General features: G+C 44.0%; 2 long non-coding RNA genes across 2 annotated transcripts; one reads left to right on the top strand and one right to left on the bottom strand.

Moving 5' to 3' along the window:
• The first annotated feature begins 1,691 nt into the window (after positions 1 to 1,691).
• On the top strand, positions 1,692 to 7,145 carry LOC142923001 (uncharacterized). Its single transcript, XR_012940468.1, has 2 exons — positions 1,692 to 2,348; positions 4,565 to 7,145. It is a non-coding gene; the product is annotated as an uncharacterized LOC142923001 (long non-coding RNA).
• Positions 7,146 to 14,599: 7,454 nt separating this feature from the next.
• Positions 14,600 to 27,409, bottom strand: LOC142923000 (uncharacterized). Its single transcript, XR_012940467.1, has 2 exons — positions 25,600 to 27,409; positions 14,600 to 15,309 (listed from the first exon to the last, which is right to left on the bottom strand). It is a non-coding gene; the product is annotated as an uncharacterized LOC142923000 (long non-coding RNA).
• Positions 27,410 to 27,958: the final 549 nt, after the last annotated feature.

The raw sequence follows: 27,958 nt of genomic DNA, 5'->3' as shown, positions 1-27,958 counted from the left end.
GTAGGTGGAGATTCAAAGACGTAGGAAGGTGGCTGCACAGACGCATTGACCACTGCTGTCCTGTATAAGTGATTTATTTAACATAATGAACATTACAGTAACATTGACGCTGCCTCATGTGTGTACTTTAAGTTTTGGCTTTCCCACACAAACACTACCTCCACAAAAGGTCATGTTTACTCATTTCCGTGAAGCGTATTCAAGTTTTCAAGTTTCATTTATTAGGTATAGCCCTGTGAGCCATGCGGCTCTTAAGTCGGGTGCAACCGCAACAAACAAAATATGAATCTACATTGCAGAAAACTATTACACCACAACCAGACCAAAATAAAGCTAAAAAAACAATGTAACAACAGTAATCATAAGAACTGTGATTTTAAATTTAACAACGATATACATAACACGTACGACAAAACCTGCAGCCATAGCTGGCAGCACGACACTCCCAGTGTATGATGTGTGAGTGAGCCAGCAGCAGCGTGAGTGAGTGTATGATGTGCGAGTCAGCATATGATGATTGAGTCAGTATTAGGTTGAGTGAGTGTATGATGTGCGAGTCAGCGTATGATGAGTGAGTTAGTATTAGGTTGAGTGAGTGTATGACGTGTTAGTCAGCGCATGATGAGTGAGTCAGTGTATGATGTGTGAGTGAGTCAGCGGCAGAGTGAGTGTATGATGTGCGAGTGAGCCAGCACACGATGAGTGAACCTGTGTATGATGAGTGAATGGGTCAGTGGTTGTGCGAGTGTATGATGTGTGAGTGAGTCAGCGCATGATGAGCGAGTCAGCGCCTGATGAGCGAGTCAGCGCATGATGAGCGAGTCAGTGCATGATGTGTGAGTGAGTCAGTGCATAATGTATGAGAAAGTCAGTGTCGGCTCCCTCTGCTCGCGCCATCGCCCCCCCCGCCCCCCGGCTCCATCGCCCCCCCCCCTCGGCTCCGTCGCCCCCCCCCCGGCTCCGTCGCCCCCCCAGCTCCGTCGGCCCCCCCTGGCTCCGTCCGGCCCCCCACCCCCCCGGCTCCGTCGCCCCCTCCTCCTAGCTCCGTCGGCCCCCCCCTGGCTCCGTCGCCCCCCCCCCTCCCAGCTCCGTCGAACCCCCCCTGGCTCCATCGCCCCCCCCTGGCTCCATCGCCCCCCCCTGGCTCCATTGCCCCCCCCCGGCTCCGTCGCCCACGCCCCCCCCCCTGGCTCCGTCGCCCCCCCCGGCTTCGTTGCCCCCCCCCAGCTCCGTCGCCCCCCCCCCTGGCTCCGTCGCCCCCCGCCCCCGGCTCCGTCGCCCCCCCCCCCCCCCGGCCCCGTCGGCTCCCTCCGTCAGCTCCCCCGGCCCCCTCACAAACGGCCCCGCCAGCCGTTGCTGGGAACGCGGTATGTGACGTCATACCACTTCTAGACAACCTCAGAGCACCCTCTACCCATACATTGAGAGCATGGGAGTGCCCACTACATAGGGACTACCCAAGATCAAACCTGGCTCCCACCCTCTAATCGTCACTCAACTAGAGGTGACGCTATCTCCATCATTGCACATTACAGCGCAATTCGCCGTCTGCGTGGCATCACGATGGTCGAGGCAGTGAGCACGTGGTGTCACACAGCTGCTTAATCTGCTAAACCTGTGTGGTGTTTTGAATTAGGTTTACATTTTACTTTTTTTTATCGTAGTGTTGTGTTCATGTGAATGTTCAAATGCTTGCACTGAAGAGTGTTTTGAGATGCCTAAAGTGTTTCGATGCAATTTTACGTATTTCTATATATTCCAATAACAATTTTAAGCTTTTATTACAATTTAAATAACCCAATGTATTCACGATCAAATAGCTAGAGTCACAATTGTACCTAACCGAGACCTCTTAGAATTTAGTAGCAACATTTTATTTTTATAATTATTATTTCTTTTACCTGGCTAAAATTACATGACTATGCTTACAGGTGACACGTGGTTTGTTTTCATTTTCCTCAGGTGACTCGATGCATTGGTCGTGATGGCATCAAATGATCCTGCATATGAGATTATTAGAACCAACAAAGTGAAACTGCAGGAATACCTCCAGGCGAAGTCTTCAGAAGTGCTTGACCATTCCTGTCAAACAGAGATAGTCCTGTACGGCGAATACGCGTCCCTCAAAAACGAGAATGACCCCATTGTGCGAACACGGCACCTGGTTGACCTGGTGCTCGGCAAGGGAGAAGAAGTGTGCATGAGATTCATTGAAGCCGTGCTGGTGCCGCTGAGATCCGAGATCCCTCTCATGGATCAGTGGATATCACAGCATGAGCAGCAGCTCAACGTGATGGGTGTCGATCTGAGCTGAACTGCGGGTAAAGCCATCCCTGGAGCAGCTTCTCGTGAGTGATGCTAAACTTCACATATTCATTTGCATGTCTCTGCCAAATTTAAGTGAAATAATTGCTTTGAACTGATATGAATTGTCATTTAATATTAACAAACTGCACCACCCTTGCATGACAACATTCCTCTCAGAAGGAGGACATTAATATTCAATTCCATAGCAGGGTATGTACAAGGAATCAGCAACTTGGAGGAAAGGATGGATGGATAATGGAAATGTGTGTCAGTATCAAAACATTACATCCACACTGGACCCCAACATTCCTGAATTTCTGTCCTATCCTACACCTCATTTTCCTTGCAAAAGACTTAAACATGGTGATTTTCTCTCACCTCTTCAGACACAGACATTTTATTTCAGCTGGAAGAATGTAATGAGCTATGAAGCTCTTTCAAGTGTCAAGCCCAAGATGTTTGGCCATGGCAGCAAACCCATCTGCTGCCATGGTCTCCATGACTTGGTACAATCTGGATTCCACCAAGGCCATGTCATTGAAACTGCAGGGTGAATGACCACCTCTCTTAAATTATGGAAGCTGCTTCTACTCCATCCTCTTGAATCGGCATTGCTACGCAGGCATCTCTCACACACTTCCCCACTGCTTCTGCTTCACCCTCTAAAAGTGAGCCCTATTTTTTCCAAGCAATGACTGCCTTCCGTTCAGAAGCCCCCATTCTATGGTGTTCCACATGGCTCCGTCCTTGGCTATCTGCTCTTCTCAGTACAATGTCTCCTCCTTTGTGGACATTTTTTACTCCTAATTTTTTTTATATTGACTAGCTATCACTGCTATTTCTAAGGACACCCAGCCTTTTATTGCCATTGACTCATGAAACGGAACCTACTCTATCCTCTTAACTCTTTAAAAATGTTGACACTCCTACTGATACTCCTGCTGTTATGGAGTGACTCATGCAGCCAGCTATGGCTGCAAAGTTTGGTAGTACATGCTATTTATATCGTTTATTGTAAAATTTCAATCAGTTCTTATGATCACTGTTCCATTGCTTTTATAGCTTTCTTTTGGTGATTTCGAAAACGTTTTGGTTTAGCCATATTTGTTTGTTGTAGTACAGAGTTAGACTGATAACTTTACTCTAAATTGTCTTATGGTTGTTATTGTTTGACTTGCATCCCACTGGGATTTTTGCACACAGCATTGATATACAGTGCTTTTTCTGGAAGACTTTGCTGTTTTTTCCTGGATTTTTCTGTTTGCGCGTAGTCACTTTAAGATGTTTCTTTTTCCTGTTTTTATTTGTTGCGGTTGCACCCGATTCAAGAGCCGAATGGCTCACAGGGCTATACAAAATAAATGAAACTGAAACTGGATTGGTTATAATTCACTCCAGATTAAACGTCAAATTTGTATCCCTCTCATTTAGAAAAAAAGTCGACGTGATTAAATGACTCTGAATATATGATTCCCGAGAGATTAAAATAAAATCAGATACAGAGGTATCACGGTTCTTATGGTCAACATTGCCCAAGTGGTGCGCCTCTGGGTTCAGTGTTTACTTGGAAAGCAGATGGAAGTTGTTGAGCAAATTTGCTATTGGAAATCGACACTCCCCAATGTAGTGGATGCCACAGTGCTTGCTGATGATGCAGTAACCAGATTATTTGAAGTTTAAGTGAACCTACGATGCAACACGTGGGATGCTACGAATTCTGTAATTCATGTGGCTGTTGTGGAGGTGAAAGCACTTCATCTTCTCTGCTGCTAGGACCGTGCCTGGTGTACTGCACTCAACCACAGTGTAGCCCCCTTGCTAGGTGATGTAGGCCAGCTTGAAATGGAAAAGGAAACACAACCCCAATACCAGTGAAATATAAAAAGTAAAATTCAACATCCTAAACAACAAAAAATAATAATTGTAGGACAAGGCAGCAGTGCATTTTAGACACAAATTGATAGCATTAGGTTGGGATTATGCTGATGTACATCGTAATTTCAAATGTGGTGGTACTATCTTGTTTCACATGCAAAACAAACAAGACAAGTGGTGGTAAATTTTTGTTGAGATATGTAGAATACACATCGGGAAAATGTCCACACAATAATTTGTGATGTACATGATGGCAATACATTTTCCATGATGAAATATGCTTTTTTTACGTAGTTTATTTTAAACATATTTGTCTGTTATAGGAATGTTTTTTTAGTGTAAATGAAACTAATTTGTTTTTTAAATGATTTGTTTAATTTAGATAACCCTGGTGATGATTACAGAGAATTCTTGCTGAAGCTGACATCATTAACACGAGACTACAACGCACGACCTGGAGAACCTGCAGTATTTTTGCTGGAGAGAATGGTGAAGCCAATTCTGGTTCCCTACTACCGCCATCAAGAAACCAAGCAGCACGAGTTACTAGCGAGAGGCAAACAGCACAAGGAGCTGATGAAGAGAGCACAGAGAGAAGGGATGACTTACAATAATATCTTTGATCTCATTGGAAAATAAACACACCCCCGACTGGTTATTGTAGTTGGGACTCCAGGCAGCGGTAAAACCATGTTGAGCAAATTCATTGTGCACAGCCTGCTGTCAGGTGAGAGAGTGTTTGCACGACGCTTTGAGCACATCGTGCTCATAACGTTCAGGGAGATAAATGATGTTGGAGAGGTGTCACTCGCAGAGCTGTTTTCTGTGCTGCACTCATGTTTGGGAAAAAAAGCGGATGAGGTTTACGCAAACCAAGAGAGAACCCTTTTTGTTATGGATGGGTTGGATGAGTTTGGAAAGTGCCTTCACTATGCCAATGCTTGCACTGATCCACGTAAGACGGCAACAGTAGAAGGCATCATTGCTGCACTAGTGAATGGAAACCTCTTACCCAAGGCCTCGGTCTTGATAACGACCAGACCTATTGCCATGGCGCAGCTGAGTGGAGTGAATGTTGATCGAGCTGTTGAAATTGCTGGGTTTTCCCATGAGGATAAAATATAATTTTTACGCAATTTTTACAAAGATAGGAATCTAGCAGAAAGAGTACTCAAGCTCCTGCAGGAAAATGAAACAGTGAATACATTGTCCCAGAACCCTTCATTCTGTCATATAGCAGCCATTACACTGAAGGAACATTTACAAAAGTCTGATCATTCTGAGATTATCCTCAAATCAATGACCGACCTCTTCACACAATACGTGTTTGGGCTCGTAGAACACCATGGACGTGGCAGCCACGGAGCCAAGGAAATTTTATTGTCTCTTGCAAATATGGCTCTGAAAGGGGTTCAGCAAAACATCCAGGTGTTCAGCCAAAAAGATCTAGAAGAGTGTGTTGTTAGTTCTTCTGAACTAGGAAGTACATTCATCAACAAAGTGTTCACATGTGAGGGCATTAAACAAGGGAGTTGTTTTGATTTAAAGCTTTCGTGACTGCAGTAATTCATATTCTTAGTTCTTTCGGTAAAGTCACGTTTTATTATTTTGTTGTTTCCCTTCAACGTGACTTTACCGAAAGAACTAAGAATAAGGGAGTTGTTATTCGTTTTCACACTTAACAATCCAGGAATTCTTTGCAGCAATAGCCATGCATTTGACACATTCAACACGGCCAGTGAGTGACATAATCAAAGCTATTGAGGACAGCAAAGATGGGAGGTTTGATGTGTTTCAGAGGTTTTTTTGTGGACTAGCATCAAGCACTCCATGGATGTTCTTTGAGGGTATCTTGGATCCTCCATCTGCAGATTCTCAAAAGGAAATAATCGAGTGGCTCAATCACAACATGGAAAATCAGAAGGTTGACAAACACAGGCTCATCAGTCTCCTGCACTGTGTGCACGAGCCGCACGACCGCAAGTCCATGAGTGATGCCACTCGGTCCATGACTGAGATAGACCTGTCATTCACAAGGCTGTCCCTGCCAGACTGCGCTGCCATCACCTCGATCCTGCTGCATCGAGAGGAACCTGTGGAGACACTCAACCTGTTTGACTGCGGCATTGGCACCGAGGAAATGAAGAGGCTTCAGCCTGGACTGCACAGATGTAAAGAGCTAGTGTGAGACTTGCACACCTCGCATTCACTACTTCACAAATTGTGTGTGCATATGTTCGTGTGTGTAATGTTTGTAGACCCCTTCATTTCATGTCCTCGCCTTCCATACTCGAGGTAACTTATTTCACGTATGTGTATAAATATATTTAGGCTCGCTGGTCTCGTCATGAAATTGCAATGAAAAAGCACCAGAGGAGGCAGCTATAACTGAGGGGGACGTGTCTAACACGCACCCCTCAGTGAGGCCACGCCCCCCTCCGTGAGGCCACGCCCTCTATGTGAATCTGGCTCTGACACTAGCCAGTGCCTCCCCAGCCATTGACCTCACCGCACATCACTGGTGCGTACATAGAGGTGTGTATCACACAACATGCACATATCCTAGCCACTTTACGTATGACTTCGATAGTCACCCTATATCTGTTTAACATGTATGTATTTTAACTTTCAATTGGTGTGTCTGCTGCAGACATCGTGCTGCTCGCAGCAGACATCGCGGCTATCGCGATTGTCACCTGAAGACGGGCGCTTGTGTTGCAACCGTAATGTGATTTATTTTGTTTAATTAATGATTGTTTCATATTCTTGGTTCTTTCGGTAAAGTCACGTAGAAGGGAAATAATAAAATAATAAAAATTTAACTTAAATTCTCACGACATTTCGTCGTGAGAATTTTCCCGAAATAACCAAGAATACGAATCCCTGCAGTCACGAAAGCTTTAAATCGAAATTTAATGATTGTGGAATGTTCATTTCTTGCATTAAAGTTGTTTTTGCTCTGATTTCTCTTTGCTTCATTGCTCTAATTTATTAGTTTTATTTTTTGGTGTCAGGTCACACTTGCAAATTAGGCTATCCAGGTAAAAAAACAGGTTAAAAAATACACCTGATATTTCAAATTTCTATGTCAACATATATCTATATACCGAATAACAGCACTTCAACAGCCTCGGAATGCTTAACAATGTATCAATAAATTTCGATTTAAAGCTTTTGTGACTGCAGGGATTCATCTTCTTGGTTCTTTTGGTAAAGTCACGTAGAATGGAAAAAAATAATACAAATAAAACATAATAAAATAAAATTCTCACGACGTTTCGGCCACAACACAAGTAGCCTACTTCAGGTGAAGAAACATAACTGTCAGGACGACAGCGCTTCAATGAACACTGCTAAGCTTGGCGGCGTCTTTTAAGCTGGGTGGGAGGAGCAGAGCGCCTTGACAAAGGAGTTTACATATCAACAGAAGAATTTATCATTGATCTAGCTGTGTTAATGTGTTGGATTAGCAGAGTGTTAAAGTCAGAAATTAGCATGTAACTGGGAGATTAGCATGTAACTGGTCACGGAAGTAGCTATGTTAAAGTCAGAGTTTACATATCAACAGAGGCATTTAGTATATTGATGCTAAAGAACTGCAACTACCCAACTGTCGTACAATAAGCCGATGTGAAAGAACTAAGAATAAACTACATCAATATAATACATGTACTCAATATATTCTTCAATAAGTTGAGCTATTAACGTAAAGTAACTGGGTATGCACTACACTGTATAATGAATACCAAATAGTAAACTGATAAAAAAACTAAAATATAAACTACATCAATATTCTAGATTTGAAGTTTTCGTGACTGCAAGGATCCATACTCTGGTTCTATTCGGTAAAGTCACGTAGGTAAAAATAAAATAACAAAAATCACGACGTTTCGGCCACAACACAAGTGGCTTTCATCAGGTGAAGGGACCGTACTGTCCAGAGGACAGCGTTGGAGTGAATACAGCCAAGCCCAGGTCGCGTCCTTTAAGCTGTGAGCTGCACCTGTGGTGACTGCTATATCGGGGAGACGAAACGACATGTCTCTGACCGAATTCGCGAGCACAAATCAGATTTGAAACACGGCAGAACAAATTATTCTGCCGTAGCTGATCACTTACAACGCTGTGGGTGATAACGATATTGTTTTCTCCGATACCAAGGTTCTCTGCAAACCCACGGGTTTTAATCAGAGATTTGTCCACGAGGCAATTCAGATTTACAAACACAGACACAATTTCAACCGAGAGGATGGTTTCAAATTAAGCAATCATTGGAAAGATGCTCTAAATCAAACCAAACATTATACTAATTTTCAATGGTACAGTATATTTTTTCAAGTAGTGGTATCCCAAACTTTAAAAGCAGGTTATTTCCCTTCTACCCAACATTATGTAAAATCCCCCCCCCCCCTCCCCAACCGTGCCGGTCCAGTACATCATTTTATGCTAATTCCTTTGTCAAGGCGTCTTTTGTTTCCTCCCACACAGCTTAAAGGACGCGACCTGGGCTTGGCTGTCTTCACTCCAACGCTGTCCTCTGGACAGTCCAGTCCCTCACCTGATGAAGGCCACTTGTGTTGTGGCCAAAACGTCGTGATTTTTGTTATTTTATTTTTACCTACGTGACTTTACCAAATATAACTAAAGAGTATACATCAACATTATCAATAAACTCAATATACTATCCAATCAGCTGAGCTACGAGCAATGAGTTACTATACATTACAATTCTATGACGAAAAAAGTAGCGGTTTCTTTTCAATGTTAGCACCACGGAAAGCGGCAAGCTTTGTTCAGTCGGACGAGTCCATCTATGCTCGGAACGGAGGAGGGGGGAGAAAGAGAAACAGCCATGATGCGCTGCTCTATCCTGTGTTGCATTACAACTATGCTATAAACTAGACTACTATACATTACAACCTTCCAATCTAAACTACATTGTATAATATCGTATATACAGCCCAATGTAAGCTCTAACATTATGCATTATATTGATATGCCTCCAATTAAACTTTTTTTAATATATTACACGACTATACACCGTAATATACACTGCCATAGACAAACCCCACCATTGAATTATACAATGCATTGCTATACACTACCCTATACTTTAGACTATAAAATATTAGACTTGTAATATTACACTATGTATTATTCTACCAACCCTACTCTATACAACACTGCTGTATATTCACTATACAATTACGATACTATATATTGCCTTATGAATTATGTTAAACATTACACTGTTATACTATTTATTATTATACAACATGCTAAAAACCATACCATTGACCGTCGTGTGAAAGGTACTAAGAGGCAGTGCCAGCGAATGGACTGCGGTCTGAAAGTCACCGTAAAATACAATCAATCAAGAACCGAAATGGTTTATAACGTCTTTCCAATGGTTACAAAGCCAAAATCCATCTTCTCGGTTGAAATTGTCTGTGTTTGTATATGTGGATGGCCTCATGAACGAATCTCTCATGGTAGCCGGATGGCTTGCAGAGAACCTCCGTCTTGGAGAAGTCAATGTCATGTGAGCCCACTGAATTATAACAGTGATCTGCCACGGCTGAGGTATTCGTCCTACTGTGCTTCAAGTCTGCTTTATGTTCACGGATGCGGTCCGAGATATGTCGTTTGGTTTCTCCAATGTAGCTGCTACCACAGAGGCAACTTAGTTTGTAGACGCCCGGGTACTGTATGTCTGGAACCACATCTTTTACAGACGGAACCAGATCACGGATTTTATGTACTGTGTTGAATCGGACCTGGATCTTGTTTTATTCAAGATCTTTTTTGTGACCCCCGCAATGTAGGGTAAGGTGATGGTTTTGAATGGCTCCTCAAGAGGATCCTTCTTCTTGGTTGGAGTGATGGCTTTGTGGATTGTGTAGTCGGAGTAACCATTAGCCTTGAGAGCTTGGTGTACGTGCTCGAGTTCACTGGCAATGTGTTCCTGGTCGGAAATGCATTGGGCTCTATGGTATAGAGTCTTGATGAGGGAATTCTTCTGGGATGGATGGTGGTGGGAATCCGGTTTTAAGTAAGCATCATATGGGTAGTTTTCCTAAAGACGCTGCCAAGCTTAGCAGTGTTCATTGAAGCGCTGTTGTCCCGACAGTTCTGTTTCTTCACCTGAAGAAGGCTACTTGTGTTGTGGCCGAAACGTTGAGGGAGAATTTTATTTTATTGTTTTATCTTTATTTTTTTTATTTCCATTCTACGTGACTTTACCGAAAGAACCCAGAAAATGTACCAATAATTAAATTTAAATGTACAATTTTATTGGGAGACTGTCATTGTCTCGGTGTGGTCTGGAAATGTGTATTGCTGTTGTTTTACTGCCTTTCCAAAGCTTGGGATCTGATGTAATTTGGACTTGCATGCTATTATGTATTATTAAGTGACGCCACGGTGGTGTGATGCTATCTTCCTCGGCTGGTATGCAGGAGTTTGGGGGTCCGACCCTGATACCTGCTGTACATGTGGAGTGTTCAAGTTCTCTCCGTGGACACATGGAGATTTTCTCTGGGTCCTCCAGTTTTTCCCTCCACATTTAGAAACATCCGTTTAGATTATTTTGCTACTATAAATTTCAAGTGGTAATCCACTTCCTCGAGCTATTATATGTGGCCAGGTCGCTTCTGAAAAACAAGATAATAGCTCTGGGCCTTACCTGGTATGATAAAACAGAGTTTATTTTGTTTCCATATTTGTAAGTGATTTGTTCACCTTTACTATAGTTTGCACTCTTATCGTGTATTTATATTGGTTGTTGTAACTTCCTGTCCTGTCTTGACTCCACTCATTGGATTACTCCAGTATAAATATTCAGATTCTGCTTTTAGTGTGTATATTCAGCCTTAACCGAGTACCCATCGCAGTGTGTAAACATCAGTAGTGCGGAGACAAAGGTGGCCGAGCATGGCACTGGCCACACCACACCCTCGTGTGCCATGTCAGCCTGAATAGGTGCTCACTAACTGCACTTTCCCCAACAGCCTGTGTAGACTACATGAGGGATCTGTGTATGGTTTCCTTGTGTGTGTGTACTGTATATGGGGGATTTGTGTTGTATTTGTATCTGGGGGTAGCCGTGATGCAGGTGGTGATGATGAAACACGGAAACAGAGAAGAGACTCCCAGTGACCCCCACTCCTGCGCTCTCAGTTTCAGCGCATTGAGCTTTTGGTGCAGGAGGTTTAGTAAATTTCCATATGGCTCACTCCACTTCCTTCTCTTGCTTGTCAAGCATTCAAACTTCTCGCATGGACTACGTGCTGGAGAATACAAACTCGGTGTAACTCACAAGAGGACTCTCCTGGTTACTCATGCGGCGTTGCCATTTAAAGGTTTCAATATTATTGCATATTTTTGATATTGTACCCAATACTTTCATCGACCTACTAATGGTGTCACGAGACTAATAATATAATCTGTTTGGATATATCATGATGCAGTGCAAGCATTTGTGTTAGAAAGTGGCCCACAAAAGTGGATATCACAGGGCTTACCAGTCAAATGCCTTCCACTGACACTCAGTTTCAGACAGACCCATAAACTCACAGAGATCCACAGACTCACATTGATATATAAAGACGCATGTTGATACAAAAAGACAAACAGCGAAATGTACTCGCACTGAGCTAGACGTACAGGGTTGCATAGACTTGTGCCAGGCCATGCCAGGCCATGTGCATAGACTCGCACAGAGGCACACAGACAGTCTCGCTTCGACAAACACACTCACAAAGAGGCTCGTATATCAACTCAAAGCTACAGACTCACGAAAACGTCCAGACTCGTACACAGAGCCACTCCCCCACTAGCCCCGCCCACTCTACCACTAGAGATGCCCATTCCCGACTAGACCCGCACACTCCGCGACAAGGCCCGCCCACTTCCTCAATTAGTCCAACCCACTTCACCACTAGCCCTGCCCACTCCAGTCGTAGCCCCCACTCCACCACTAACCCAGCCCACTACCATTTAGATCCGCCAAATTAATAACTTGCCACGTCCACTATATCACTAATACCTCCCACTATTATCCCACTGCTAGTTCATTTTCTCATTTTTAACCGTCTGGACCACCAATTCTCGTCGTCTTGGCCTCCCTGCATCAGCCCTCACTCCCCTCCAACAAATAAAAAAGACTTCCCACAAGTTATTTTCAATCTCCCATTTATTCTCACACTTTGCCTCTCCTCCATCAACTTTGCTGGCTTCCCGTTCACGACCATTGTCTTTTCAAATGTCTGATGCTCATCTTCAAATCTCTCTATGGCCTTGCCCCACCTTCTCTTGCCTCTCATCTCCTTCCATGTCCCCTCTCGTCCTCTCCGTTCCCAATATTCTCTGTTCCTCCATCTCCCTGCATCCAATCCTTCTCCCTGCACACCTACACTGGAATAATCTTCCCCAGCACATTAAGTAGTCCCCCTCCTTAACCTCATTCTGTTCCTCTCTTAAAGCCTCACCGCTTCTCCATTTCCCTTTCTCTACCTCTCCCTCCCCTATCATTTCGTCTTATTCTTTTCGTATGGCTGATATAGGTGCAGAGTAACAAGTACAAACTCACATTCAGGTGGTCAAGCCAGATAACCACGTCAAGAGTAGAGCAGTGTGTCCCTGTCATGTTTCCTTCATATTTGGAATCGGGCATTGCATCATTGTATGTTGATTGGTCTGTTCTGGATGACCACAGTCGCACACTGGATAGTTTTTCATTTTCCATTTGTACATCCGGTATCCGCATCTGCCATGGTTTGTGCAGTGGATGCGGTTTAGGGTGGACCATGAGCTTCTTGTAAGATCAAACCCAGGGATCTGCCTTGGGTCTTTCACAAGGTGTTAGTTAACATCTCGCCACCAGATGAAGTGAACACCACTACGGTGTGCTCGGGATGGGTGTTCAGCCGTGATCATTTTAATCCATTCTATCTCACACCTGCCCACCGTGTCGTGGCAGTTTTTCTATTTTTCCTGCATTGCATTTTTCATTTCAGAAAATATTTCATCTGGAAAATCCATAGCGATAGAATATCTTACGTGCAACGTTGCACAGGAATATCGGGTGGAGCAGCTGCAGTGCTTAGAGCACCGGCACTAGAAACCCATGGCCTGAAATCAGTCGAGTGACAGAAGAATCGGTCCTGCCCCCCTCGCTTCACCAACCCATAATGGGGGTAAGGATGAAATATAGCAAGAAAGCATTACTACAGATAATATGTAGGAAGGCCTTTATCAAGCAGTACAGCAAGCGGGTCTGTGAATTCCATCTGTTGCAGAACTGTGAGTGTTATCCTCTCATGTGCAACGTGGAGTTTCTCCCGGTACTCTGGTTCCCTCCCACACAAAGCCAAACACCTGTTTCTTGGAAATGGTCAGCCGTCCCAGGGCAGGAATTTCTTTAAAAATTAGTCTTGGGATGCCGGTGATGTTTTCGTAGATAGATGGACAACATTGTTATTATCATTATATTTGTAATTCTCTCTCTCTCTATGCTAGGAGCACTCTTTCCCTCTCCTCCACACAAAAAGCTAAGACAAAGAACCCCTAATACCCATACAGGCTCTAGAGTCAAGTGCTCTTTGGGACAATGGCTCAGCCTATTTCTTATCTCGTAACACCCATGTCCCCAAAATGCAGCTCTCCCCTGAGCGCCGTCTTCAGCAAATACACTCGGCTCCACATTCTCCTTTACTGCATCAGTCCATCTCTTTTCCAGCCTGTGTGATGTCCGTTTATAACCCTCTATCTGCCCCAACATAAGCTACTTGAGCATGTGGTGGCTGGGTATGTTGGCTAGATGACCCAGTCAACTCAAGCATTGCCCGTCGGAAGAGCTCACGTGATGTGAGCTCACAATCCAGCCTGGTTAAACCCAGGATGGATGGGCATAAGTAGGAGAGGGGGACGATGCCAACCCCAACTGCAAGTGATGATTAAATTATTTATTACAACTTTCATCAGCTGGCTGAAACCAGGCCACTGTCGGTTTTAATGGGGTCCGAGATGGACACCCACCACCAGAGTGGAAGACTCTCAAGCGCATCTTCCTGTGACCAAGCCACCATTACCTGACTCCCGATAATGGGGAGGTGAGCCCACCGTTACTTGAGATTCGCAGCTTCCCACACCGCATTCATTGTTTTATTCAAAAGAAGAGCCACTCCCTGTTTTGCAGTTTCCAATCCCATGTTTAGGACTGTCCATGCCTCAGTGGTTGGTACTATGCAACCTACGACTAAAACTAAAACGGACATCCAGAACGCAATGAGAAGAGGAGGAGGCACTCGAGAACAAGGAGACGAGGAAGTATGAAGAGGAAATCTTCAGCAGAATCAGGGGGGCAAAAATTAAAAAACCTTAGTATAGCAGGGAGAGAGATCGCGGAGACACGGACTTTGGAGACAACTCGGTGTTTATTATTGGTACTTACAGCACACACGGCGTCGCTATGCAACTGAGCGCGAGGAAAGGGGGGGGGGGGGGGGTAGAGATGGTGTTTCTTCATTTGAGTTTAGAAAAAAGTTGATTTGCAACTTGTAGCAACAAAAACATCATCGTCAACATCATCAACATAACGACTCATTCCTATTGGGTTCCAGTTATGGTGATTGCTTTGGTGACGGTGGCTACTACGATGATTGCTGCGGTGATGGTGGTTTGCTGCTAGAGTGAATGTGGTTTCTATGCTGTCATTGCAACTATGTTGATGGTGATTGCTGTGTTGTAGTTGCCATATTGGTGGCTGTGGTGATGGTGGTTGTTGCTAGACTGATTGTGGTTGCTACGCTGTGGTTGCTGACAGTGATGGTGGTAACTACGGTGATTACTGCGGTGATGGTGGTTGCTGCTATGGCGATGGAAGTTGCTATAATCATGGCGGTCTCTACGGTGACCATCGCGGTGATGTTGGTTGCAGCGATTGCTACGGCGGTTGCCGTGGAGATGCACGCAGTGGTCCTGGCAGTGGGGCAGATCCAGGAGCTCCTGGGCGCAGGACTCCTGGGTGCGAGTCCGGGACGTGACGCGAGACTCTCCGATGGAGAACTCCGCCTTGAGAGATTCACAGCTACGTGAGCAGCGCTGCCTCAACGCATCCAGGGGGTCCTGGGAGAGACACGGAGACTCGGGGACTCGCACAGAGACGCACGCAAAGAATCGCAAAGAAACTCACCTCATGATTCACAGACTCGCACAGAGACACGGAGACACACGGAGGCTTACACAGAGACTCACAGAGACTCAGCTTCACGAGCAGCGCTGCCATTCGCTCACAACTCGCCCACCCGCTCACCCACTCACCCTCACACTCACCCACCAGCCAGTTACCCATTCACCACCCAGCCATTCACCTACCCCTTCACCACCCACCCACTCAACCGCTCGCTCACCCACTCGCTCACCCAGCCGCTCATCCACTCGCTCACCCAGCCACTCACTACCTAACCGCTCACCCCCTAACCCACCCACCACTCATCCACCTACCCGCTCACCCACTCACCACTGGCTCACCAACTCGCTCGCCGATTTGCTCACCACTCACTCGTCCACCCATTCACTCGCTCACCCACGCTCTCAACCACTCACCCACTCACCATCCACCCATTCCTTCATTCATTCACACACTCACCACCCACTCACCAACCCATCCGCTCACCTACCCAACTGCTCACCCACCCACCCGCTCACCCACCCACCCGCTCACTCACCCGCTCACTCGCTCACTCACCCGCTCACTCACCCACCCTCTCACACACCTGCCATCTGCTTATCCACCCACCTGCTCACCCACCCACCCGCTCACTCGCTCACTCACCCACCTACTCACACACTCACCATCTGCTTACCCACCCGCTCACCCACTCACACTCTCACCCACCCGCCTACCCACCCGCCCACCAACCATACCCGCTTACCAACCCAAGTGCTCAACCACCCACCTGCTCACTCACCCACCCACTCACACACCTGCCACTCGCTCAACCACCCATTCGCTCACCCACTCACTCACACACCCACCCAACCACTCACCACCCACCCACTCACCTGCTCACCCACCCATCCATACACATTCACCCGCTCACCCACCCACACCCATCCGCTCACTCACCCGCTCTTGGAAGGATAGACTTTTAGTTAGTAAAACATCTGTAAACAAATCAGGATTACTTGTTTTACAGATGATAAAATAGATCAGTAGACAGGGGCTGTATGCGTTTCTATGTTGTTATTTATATTCTGCACAAAGGCGACTCCACAGCAGCTGTGACGAGGCAAGGCCGGCGATCACGAGAGCCAGATGAAAGCAGATAACTCGAGAGCAGCACGCGTTATCGTCTAGCTGTGGGTGTGCTCAACTGTGGGTGTGCTCTACTGCGCGCGTGTGTTTGTGGCTAAATGCGAGAATGTGCATCGGTGTGTTATTAAATTACGAGGCTGCAATAAGATTCTTGTATGTCGAACTTCTTTCGCACCGTGCTTAGCCAACCGTGATAATCGGACATTACTCAATTGCATTTTACATCGAGCAATCAGCACCCCTACGTGCAGAGCAAAGCCACTTGCAGGTGAAATGCTGAGTCGCCTTATCGTGCAAAAAAAGAAACCGTTGCCACTGGGGGTGCCCTTTAGAAATGCAAAGAGGATTGCATTCCTCGCAAACCAAGTGGCCCAGCCTTGCCCTTGAGAGGCAGTCGCGCCGTGCAGGCGTCCCAGTGTCAGCGCTGTTACCACCGTCACCATCGTCACCACCGTCACCACCGTCACCACTTTCACCATCGTTACCACCGTCACCACAGTCACCAACGTCACCACCCACACCATCATTACCACCGTCACCACTTTCACCATCGTCACCACCATCACCCTCCACGTGTAGGATTCACGGCATTGGAAGGTACAGGGAGTCGTCTTAGATGCAGAATCATACAGATGTGTGCAGTATGAATGTTTACACGCTCTCAAACGTATCTAGACCACCAGCTCAGAAGAACTGAATTTGTGGCCATGTCGTCGTTTAGACCACAGACTCAAAGAGTTGAGGACACGTGGTGGCAGTCCCAGCAACAGGCAGCAGTGAGACAAAGGCAACTATGGGCCGGATTCGTCTAATTAGGACTCATCAGTGCAGGACAGTCATCAATACTTTCTCTTGCTATATGCCTCTGGCAACCCCATATATGGAGATGACCTTTACACTATAGTGACCCCATTGACGGTTGGCTAAAGGCAACAGTAACCCAATCTGTAAATGATGAGAAAACCAATCATAACAAATATAAATTATGCAGGCTGGAAACAAAAGATTTCACAATAGAATCAGTGAAAATAGTATTCTTGGTTCTTTCGGTAATGTCACGTAGATAGAACATAAATACATAAATAGTACATTTTAGGAACATTTGTATTTAAAATAATAATTTGAAAATAATAAATTGAAAATAATAAAAGCAAAAAACCCACGAAGTTTCAATCGCAACACAAGCGGTCTTCATATTTTTTTTATTTTATATCTACGTGACTTTACCGAAATAACCAAGAATATTAAGTCCTGCAGTCACGAAAGTTTGAAGTCAAAATTCGGTGAAAATAGATTTGTGCACCAGCAATGCACACCCTTTTTGTGTTGTTAAACGTATTTGTATCCAGCCTGCGTTGATGTTTCTGTTGTGATGGGTTCTATTGTTATTTGCACATTTAAATGACAGGCAGTAAACAGCTCGGATGGCACGGAAAGTGGATTTCTGGATATTGAGGACAGCAGCAGAGAATGAGCGCCCAGCCAACATGCAATCGTTGTGTGTCCACCAGGTGGCGACCGGCTCCACACAGTTAAATTACGAAGAAATGTCTGCTTCATATAATTCATGCTCATTCTGTTTAAGTATTAAAACAGATTTGTATGGAACTAGGATACATATTATTCAAGGGACGGTCCTTGTCTTTACCATCTGGAAGTTCCCTAGCGATGATTCAAGCCACCCTAACTCTGCTGATGGGATACTGAATGTCGAAACCTGTCCAGAGTTTGCTTGTACTGAATCAATTCTGCTGATAAGATGCGCTTCAGAATAACGTGGGGACAATGGGTTCTGTAAAAAGAATTATGTTTTTTATGAATAAATACGCATATATGACGGAGACAAAGCTACTTATATCTTCTGGGCAGTAGCACCCGCACTCTTACCCAAAGTTATTCGTCTGTTTCATCTTTCAGTAATAACGCATTCTCCGTTTTTTATATTCCTGTGTCTCGTTAACGACCATCAAATACCTCGTTTCGTTAGCTGTGCAATACCCCTTGGACTCGTTATCTGCAATCTTGATGGTTTTGTCTGTTTTTTTCGTTGCTGTGCTCACGTACCACGGATCTACTTTGTAAAATAGGCGGCAAAATTGCTGAACTCAGTGATATTTTAGTGTTCACGGCGACACTCATTGATTTATTTCAGCCGGGTCACTCCGGAACAATGTTCCAGGAATAATTTTGATCACGCCACATCCATGTCGCAGTACTGTGCCCTCTTGCTTATAAACATTTTCATATGATTATAAGATGGAAGAACAGAGTACAATCGCATAGGATTATTACTAAAAGACGTATCTTGTACTCTAGTGGTAGTACCTTATGCCGATCACCCCTACTACTCCAAGCTGGCCCATCAGCTTTGCGGAAAATATCGAGTGAGCAATGAAGCCCTGGCAGGCGTTACAATGGCTTTACATCACGCTTTAGCTAAATTGTAATTGGCGTTTGTCATAGGAAGTCAAGCGAAATGTGGGAATAGTGAAGTTGCCACAGCACTGCGGTGTCTCTGGCGAGTGCACTTGTGTGCGAAGCAGTGCCGGATTAAGCTCGTGCGAAGCCTGTAGCAAATGTTATAAAGGGGCCGTAAATAAAAAAAGACCTAAACATTAAAACACAGATTTTTAACTTGCATAGTAAAGTTATTGTATCTTTTCATTTGCTATACAGTAAGATAATACGACAAATCACTAAACTTAAACACCCAGTCGTTCACAAAAGTTGAAGGCAGTATAGTATGATAGTAATAGAGCAAGTGCAGAATCGCTGGACCGGAATTGATAGCTTGAAAGCATTTCGCGCGGGGTTCTTGAAATTGCGGGGCCCGTATCATTTGTAGCTACTTGTGCTACTAGGATCGTCCGGCACTGGTGCGAAGGGGAGTCTCGAGACTTAATTCAGTTGCAAAAATGATGATCACGTGTAAAGGACCACATGCACCATGCACACACGGGTGAACAAACCACACGCACATGTGCACCCTATAATTGAAAGGGGTATGTATATATAGCGTGCATTTAAAAACGACATACCAAATGTCTCTATATAAATTGCTTGTTTGCGGAGCAGTAGTAGAATGGTCAGCGCATTGTCACTAACCAGGATGCCCAAGTTGAATGTCCACTCACGGCTAACATCAGTGACGAACATATGAAACGGTACTGAGCCTCCCCTAGGATGACCCGGCCTTAGCTGGTGCAGTGCATCAACGTCAGCACGTGGGAGACACAGGCGGCCATGCGTGGTTCTGAGCTACCCCTAGGTTGACCCGGCCTTAGTTGGTGCAGTGTATATATTGGTAAGAACCAAGAATATGAATCCCTGCAGTCACGAAAGCTTTAAATCAAAATTTAATAAGAGTTGTTAAGATGTTCTACGTGTCGATGTATACATTTCTCTTATATATGTGTGTGGGTGTGTGTACACAACCATATTTTATTGTTGTGGTTTTCACATCTGATGATGATTGCTTGTGTTGCAGTCGAAACGTCGTGAGAATTGCATTGTATAATATTTTTATTATTTTATTGTTTCCCTTCTATGTGACTTTACCGAAAGAACCAAGAATATAACTCTATTTATTGCTTGTGTGCTCACATGCATGCGTGTGGTATTTGACAATCGTGTACATGTAAACCAAAAACTACATACAGAATATGAATCCACAGCAGTAAACACGACAGGCGAATTTGTCAGACAGTGAGGGTGTGGAGGTTTGATTGGTTTCAGCCCTAGAGCTCTGCTTTGCCACAAGTGTCGTGTTGAACCCTTACAAATAGTATGTCCCTGTTCTCAATGAACCAAGTAATTCACTTCCCGTTGAGTGTAACGGTGAAGCAGATAGATATCAGCTAATTAAGCAGTCGGTTAATTATTTCTACGTTTACACATTCAGATACAAAAACACTCCGCATGTACCCTCCCCGAGCAAATCTAAGTAATTAAAATAAAACAAAAACAGCACCATGCATTGCTATTCTACATTGTAGTCGCGAAAGTCTAGTGTGACAAGTCTTGATCAAATCCTTTTTATACATACACACGCACCTTCGGAAAAAAATTTACGATGATAATCCTCTTAAATTAAAAACATAATCGCATCGAGAAGATCTGTGCATGGGAATATTTACAAGTCCTAAAGTTGCACAGCACATACGACTTAGGGGTCCACAGGTGTATGCACGGCCGTGCAGTTGAAATCCTTTAAATTGTTATATAAAATCACGCGCTGACAGAGTTATTTGTGGTGATAAAGTCCCTGTGACATTTACACGTGATACTGTGTGTAAACGCGTGTGTGTGTACATCTGTGTATCGACTCAGCCACACACGGCCGAGCGTGGTGTTGGCCATCCACCCCCTCGTGTGCCTTGCCAGCCTTCAAAGGTGCTTGCAAATAGCAATTCGCAACAGTCTGTTTAGGCTATATGGGGGATCTTTGTCTTTGTGTTATTGTGTGTCGACTCAGCCTCAAATGAGTACCTGGTGCGGTGTGTAAACATCGCCATTCTGAAGATAAGGTGGCCAGGCGTGGTGCTGGCCACCAATCCGTATGTGCTCGCTCACAGTACTTGGTCACACAGTCTGTTATGGCTATACGGGCTACACGGGGGAACTTTGTATCTGTGTGTGTAAATTCGCGTGGGGAATGGTGGCGCAGTGGTTGGGGCACTGTTTTATGAACCGCAAATGTATTAGACAGTCACCCATAGAAGTGGATCTAACAGAGCTACCTCTATAGGAATAGGTTTTACCCTTTTGGCGTCTTCTGGTCCAACACCAATGGAGACTAGGCTCTAAAGAAAGCCGTCTCGGGTGTGGACCAATCAAATTCAAGGACAGTGCATATTATTATCAGAGGTGTCTTTTCTGTTTGCATTTTGACTGCTTGTGTTGTGGTTATTGCAAAGATGCCTTGAATAAAGGTGTCAGTTTTTGTGCCAGTTAAAAGGGTAAAACCTATTCCTATATCTTGTTACTGGCAAAGGAGGTCTCATAATGTAAATGCTCACTCCGAGCCCTCAATACTCTGATAGTGCGCTGTTTTTGAGTTGTACGCCTTTTGGCGTCTTCTGGTCCAACACCAATGGAGACTAGGCTCTAAATAAAGCCGTCTCGGAAGTACGCCTTTTGGCGTCTTCTGGTCCAACACCAATGGAGACTAGGCTCTAAAGAAAGCCGTCTCAGGTGTGGACCAATCAAATTCAAGGACAGTGCATATTATTATCAGAGTTGTCTTTTCTGTTTGCATTTTGACTGCTTGTGTTGTGGTTATTGCAAAGATGCCTTGAATAAAGGTGTCAGTTTTTGTGCCAGTTAAAAGGGTAAAACCTATTCCTATATCTTGTTACTGGCAAAGGAGGTCTCATAATGTAAATGCTCACTCTGAGCCCTCAATACTCTGATAGTGCGCTGTTTTTGAGTTGTACGCCTTTTGGCGTCTTCTGGTCCAACACCAATGGAGACTAGGCTCTAAAGAAAGCCGTCTCGGAAGTACGCCTTTTGGCGTCTTCTGGTCCAACACCAATGGAGACTAGGCTCTAAAGAAAGCCGTCTCGGGTGTGGACCAATCAAATTCAAGGACAGTGCATATTATTATCAGAGTTGTCTTTTTTGTTTGCATTTTGACTGCTTGTGTTGTGGTTATTGCAAACATGATGCCTTGAATAAAGGTGTCAGTTTTTGTGCCAGTTAAAAGGGTAAAACCTATTCCTATATCTTGTTACTGGCAAAGGAGGTCTCATAATGTAAATGCTCACTCCGAGCCCTCAATACTCTGATAGTGCGCTGTTTTTGAGTTGTACGCCTTTTGGCGTTTTCTGGTCCAACACCAATGGAGACTAGGCTCTAAAGAAAGCCGTCTCGGAAGTATGCCTTTTGGCGTCTTCTGGTCCAACACCAATGGAGACTAGGCTCTAAAGAAAGCCGTCTCGGGTGTGGACCAATCAAATTCAAGGACAGTGCATATTATTATCAGAGTTGTCTTTTTTGTTTGCATTTTGACTGCTTGTGTTGTGGTTATTGCAAACATGATGCCTTGAATAAAGGTGTCAGTTTCTGTGCCAGTTAAAAGGGTAAAACCTATTCCTATATCTTGTTACTGGCAAAGGAGGTCTCATAATGTAAAGAGCTACCTCTAATTACAAATGTAATTTTCTTCTTGGTTTCCTCACTCCCCTCCCAACAAATTAAACAATTCTTCTGCACGAGTTATTTTCAATCTCCCCTTTAATTCTCACACTTTGCCTCTCCTCCTTCAACTCCAATGGCTTCTCGTTCACTACCGCTGTCTTTTCAAATACCTGTCGCTGGTCTTTAAACCTCTCCATGGACTTGCCCTACCTAATTTTGCCTCTCATCTCCTTCCATGTCCTCTCTCATCCTCTTTGTTCCCAATCTTCTCTGTCTCTCTCTGTCCTTCCTTCTCTCTGTGCCACATCTCATTTATGGTCCCTCTATTTAACCTTCTTCCATTCCTCTCATAAAGCCCCACCTCTTCTCCATTTCCCATTCTCTACCTCTTCTCTCCCCTTAAGCCTCCACTCCTTCTCGTCCCTACTCTTCTCTGATCCCTTCACCGTCTATCGCTGTCACTCATTCCTCAATCTTTGTACACCGCTGCCATCTAAATCATTCCATTCTGTCACCACCTTGTGCTTGTTATGTCAAGAGAGAAGGCACTCTATAAATATACACCACCACTGCCACCAAGAAGAGGAACATATTTATTTGTTGGGTCCAGAAGTGGCCGTAGTGCAAGTCGGCCATAAAAAAAATTACATTTAAAATTACACCACCACCAATTAAAACATTAAACACAAAGACAAAGGTTGTCTGTATAACCTCAACAGACTCTTGAGGCAAGTGCTTTAGCGAGCACCTATGAAAGCCAGCACGGTACACAATGAGGTGGGTGGCTAGCACCATGCCTGGCCGCCTTTATCTCCCGAGTAGTGATGTTTACACACCGCACCAGGTATTCGTTGGAGGCTGAGTCGACCTAGGGTTAGCCCAAAACCAGTTTAGTTCATCGGTCCCGGTGTTGTCAAGTTCATCGCGTAATACGCGAAACACTATACAATTACCGAATGATACGCATACCCACACATGCACACAAGCTTGTGCACATATCCTTGCTTAACGTGGGGGTTGCGTTGTCGAAAATTGCTGCTTAAAGCTATTTTACGTGAAGCAGAAAACTTTTCTACAAGGAATAACGGTAAAGGGGGAGGCTCCGTTTCAGCACAAACTTTTATTATTATTTTTAATTGAGAGTACAGTACACTGTTTTCTATGTTTATTTTAAATGTGTTGTGTATATGTAGAAGATCTATATTATAATCTTTATTTATACTGGAGGAATCTAAAAAGCCCTTTTTCACAGATTTCCAGTTGGGGTGGTACAGAAAGTTACAAGAACAAACGATGCAAAAACACAATCGAAGTGCAAAGTATAGGAAAGGTAAGCAAATGACCAAAAAATAAACTATTTTGTATCTTACCAAGTAAAGCCCTCTAAGCTATTAGCTTCTTTATCAGAAGCGAACTGGCCACAAATGATAGCTGAATGAAGTGGCTTATGACGTGGAAATTTATAGCAGCCAAATAATAATAAAAAATTGTGTTACATTCATCAATATACATACAAAGGACGTGAAAGGGAGATATGATGAGTGAAAACTATAAGGGAGTGAGTGAGATGACACTACACACATGCTGGAACAAAGGCTGAGGAAGAGGATGACACGCCACGTAACACAGCGCGCACCGGTACAGCATCAGCTCCCAGCAATACAGAACAATGCTGCCAAGACCCACACCACTCATGAGAGCAGTCCGTCATGTGCTACTCTGCTACTCGCGTTATAGTGGGTGTGGGGTGCGCTAAGCAAAACACATTACATAAAAAACGTGGATATACTGCATATGGTTCTCTGCGTGAGTGAGTCTATGTCTCTCTGTGCGAGTGACTCTATGGTTCTCTGTGTGGGTTAATCAATAGTTAATAAAGAATTAAAGCTTTCGTGACTGCATAAATTACTCATTGGTTTTTTCGGTAAAGTCACGTATGTATAAATACCATAAAATTATATTAAAATAAATCAATCACGACGTTTCGACCGCAACACAAGCGATCTTCATCAGGTGTAAAAAACAAATAGCACATATGGTGACATCAACGCAACACATAGAGAGCGTTAAACTGCACGGAGGTAAATACAACAAGAAGATGAGAGACGAGAATTCAACAAACCTAAGAAAAATTTACGTGATGCAATACCAGTCGGCCAACGACACAGTTAGACACTTGCCTGGCAGACCACGAATTTCAGAAGAGTGCTAAATTTCGTGTTCATCCTCTGGGTTGAACATACCAGCATAGACAGAGTGAACAAATACGAGGTATAAGATAGCAGAAATACATATACAGGGACACAAGAGGTAAGAAGAGGAAAGACGGACAGAGAAGCAAGAAAAAAGGGGCCGGAGGGATGAACAGACAGAGGCTTAAAATAAGTAGTAGAGGTGGGGGGAGGGGCCGAAGAAAGCAAGGGGCACGGCAGCAGCAGAAGAGGGAGGGGCAGGAAAATGTAAGGGGGCGCAATTAGTTTAGTACAGAATTGTAAAGGTAACTTCCCCGTAGAAGTGTGTTAATAAAGAATTATAGCTTTCGTGACTGCATAAATTACTCTTGGTTTTTTTCGGTAAAGTCACTAATGTAGAAATACCATAAAATTATATTAAAATAAATCAATCACGACGTTTCGACCGCAACACAAGCGATCTTGCAACACAAGATCTTGCAACACAAGATCGCTTGTGTTGCGGTCGAAACGTCGTGATTGATTTATTTTAATATAATTTTATGGTATTTCTACATACGTGACTTTACCGAAAAAAACAATGAGTTAATCAATGGTTCTCTGTGTGAGTGAGTCTATGTGTCTCCATGTGAGTGAGCCTATGGCTCTGTGTCAGTGAGACTTTGGCTCTCTGTGTGAGTGTACTCTGTGAGTGAGTCTATGGCTCTCTGTGGGAGTAAGTGGGTCTCTAAGGCCACCACCATCTTGCCCCCTGCCCAGTGCGTCCACCTGGTTGAGCTGCAGAAGTCTATTGTCCACCGCTCCAGACCGCACAGATATCCAGACGTCCACCTCCAGCACAGACACCAGCAGATTCTTAAACCTGGTGGTGGAAGTAAGGACACGAGAGGGGTAATAGTCAACCACCATTACCACCATCAATACCACCATTACAACCACCGAAATCACCGCTATCGTTAACACCACCATCAATATCACCACCTCCACCACAACGATCACAATAAAAATTACAATCACAATACTCTTTGGTTCTTTCTGTAAAGTCACGTAGGTAGAAAAAATAATAGATCACGACGTTTCGATCGCAACACAAGCAACCATCATCAGGTGAAAAAATATAGCGAGTAAGCTGCTGAAACACGAAGTCATATAGGCTTGAGATAAGCTCAACCCAAGAGTAAGTGGGCGGAGCAAGAGGTGGAATTTGCATATACATACAACACCGGATCGTAGAAAAGGAGAGACACAGACACCGAGAGACATCCATACACAGAGAGAGGCACACACAGAGCCACACACAAGAGAGAGACACATATAGAGAAAAACACACACCGAAAGAGAGACACCCAAAGAGAGAGACACAGAGAGAGATAGACACAGAGAGAACGACACAGAGAGACACACAGATGTTTCTGCAATACAATGATAAGAACTGTCAAATTATATATAAATTATTTGTATTATTAAATTAAGGCAATACATTTGAAAATGGTCCCCCATGGGTGAGTTTCCTAAAAATACCTGCTCGAATTACATAATTGCCCATGAATTACTATGGTGTGACAATGCCAATTACCAATGTCAAAGGGAACATCAATGAGTGGTAAATGTGGGGTAATATCCCCAGAAGAGCATGTAGACTACATTAAAAATTAAAATAATCAGGCAATATAATATCACATATGGGTTCAGTTTAAAGTTTACTTATGAAAAATAATACTGAAATAATTGTGCTCCATAGATAATCTTAATGGTCAAGTTACATAAACATCACGGAATCACTTAAGCTGACCATTTAAATAGACATTAATTCCAAGATTCATAATAAAGGTTTTTGGGTTAGATCGCGTTTATTTATAAATGTGTCGTAACCCTCCACCACCCGACACGGCCAATCAGCAAAAAAAAGTGTCACGTTGACAAAAGACAAATAATTCACTACTTCAGCCCACCGGTGTGTTGAAGAGTTAATCCACATTTACAGTTTGAGTACGACGTTTCGCTGGTAAATACTTCCAGCATCATCGGGCAATTCGCCAGAATGGTAAAGCCCTCGCTTGCTCCCGGTTTTATATAGAGCAGCAGGGTGACGCCATCACTTAACTCATCAGGTGCAGTGATTAGAGGCGGAGGGGGGGGTAATGTAATTATATAATCGATTAGTAATCAGTCATTGGTTATGATTAGTAATGAGTTGTAGATTAGTAATTCTTTAAATCAAAATGTAATGTGTATTATTTAATAATACGCTTCCAGGCCGCACTAAGCTGGTAGCTGTCAGAGCGATTAAAGTTATTCTTGTTCCTCTCAATTTCAATGGATTCTCTAATTAGTCTTTGCCAGTAATAATTAGTTTTACACACCACTGCAACATTGTCAAAATCAATTGAGTGTCCTTGTTGACAAGCATTCAGGCCATGTCCAAGCAAAATATCTAGGAATGGGAGTGTGTTATTCACCTCCATTTCCATGGTGAACTGGATGGCCGGGTTTTGTGCCTAAACGGTAAAATAACACACAGCGTTTACAGAAAGCAAACGCACACTGATGCCTATCTGAATGCAGAATCACATCATCATCCAGCTCAAAAATCCTCTCTTATCAAGACGCTCGTACATCGGGCGAAAACAGTGTCAGATGGTGAGAGTCTAGTGAGAGAGATTAAACACGTTAAAGACGCACTACGACAGAATGGCTACAATAATGCTCAAATTAACAGAGCACTGAATGCCAAATCACGATCGCAAAGCAATACTACTGAAAGCGACCAGATTGTTAAAACAATAAAAATTCCATATATGTCAGGAGTAACTGACAAATTAGCCCGCGTTTTGCAAAAGCAAAACATTACAGTAAGATTTGGTACAGTACACAAAATTCAAAAACTAGTATCTTGCACTAAAGACGCATTACCTAAACTATCAACAGAAGGTGTATATCGGATTAATTGTTCATGTGGCAGCTGCTACATTGGGCAGACGGGACGTAACATCAGAGTAAGACTAAAAGAACATCAGAGAAATATTAAATTATCTCAAACACAACTGTCGGCAGTGGCAGAACATGCTTGTCAACAAGGACACTCAATTGATTTTGACAATGTTGCAGTGGTGTGTAAAACTAATTA

Source organism: Petromyzon marinus, unplaced genomic scaffold (genome assembly GCF_048934315.1).
Source record: "Petromyzon marinus isolate PM22_M1 ecotype Great Lakes invasive population unplaced genomic scaffold, UKy_Petmar_22M1.pri1.0 PM_Scaffold_24, whole genome shotgun sequence".
In the NCBI taxonomy this organism is placed as follows: domain Eukaryota; kingdom Metazoa; phylum Chordata; class Hyperoartia; order Petromyzontiformes; family Petromyzontidae; genus Petromyzon; species Petromyzon marinus.
The sequence above is the reverse complement of the archived record's forward strand: the minus strand, read 5'-3'. Positions and strand labels throughout refer to the sequence as shown.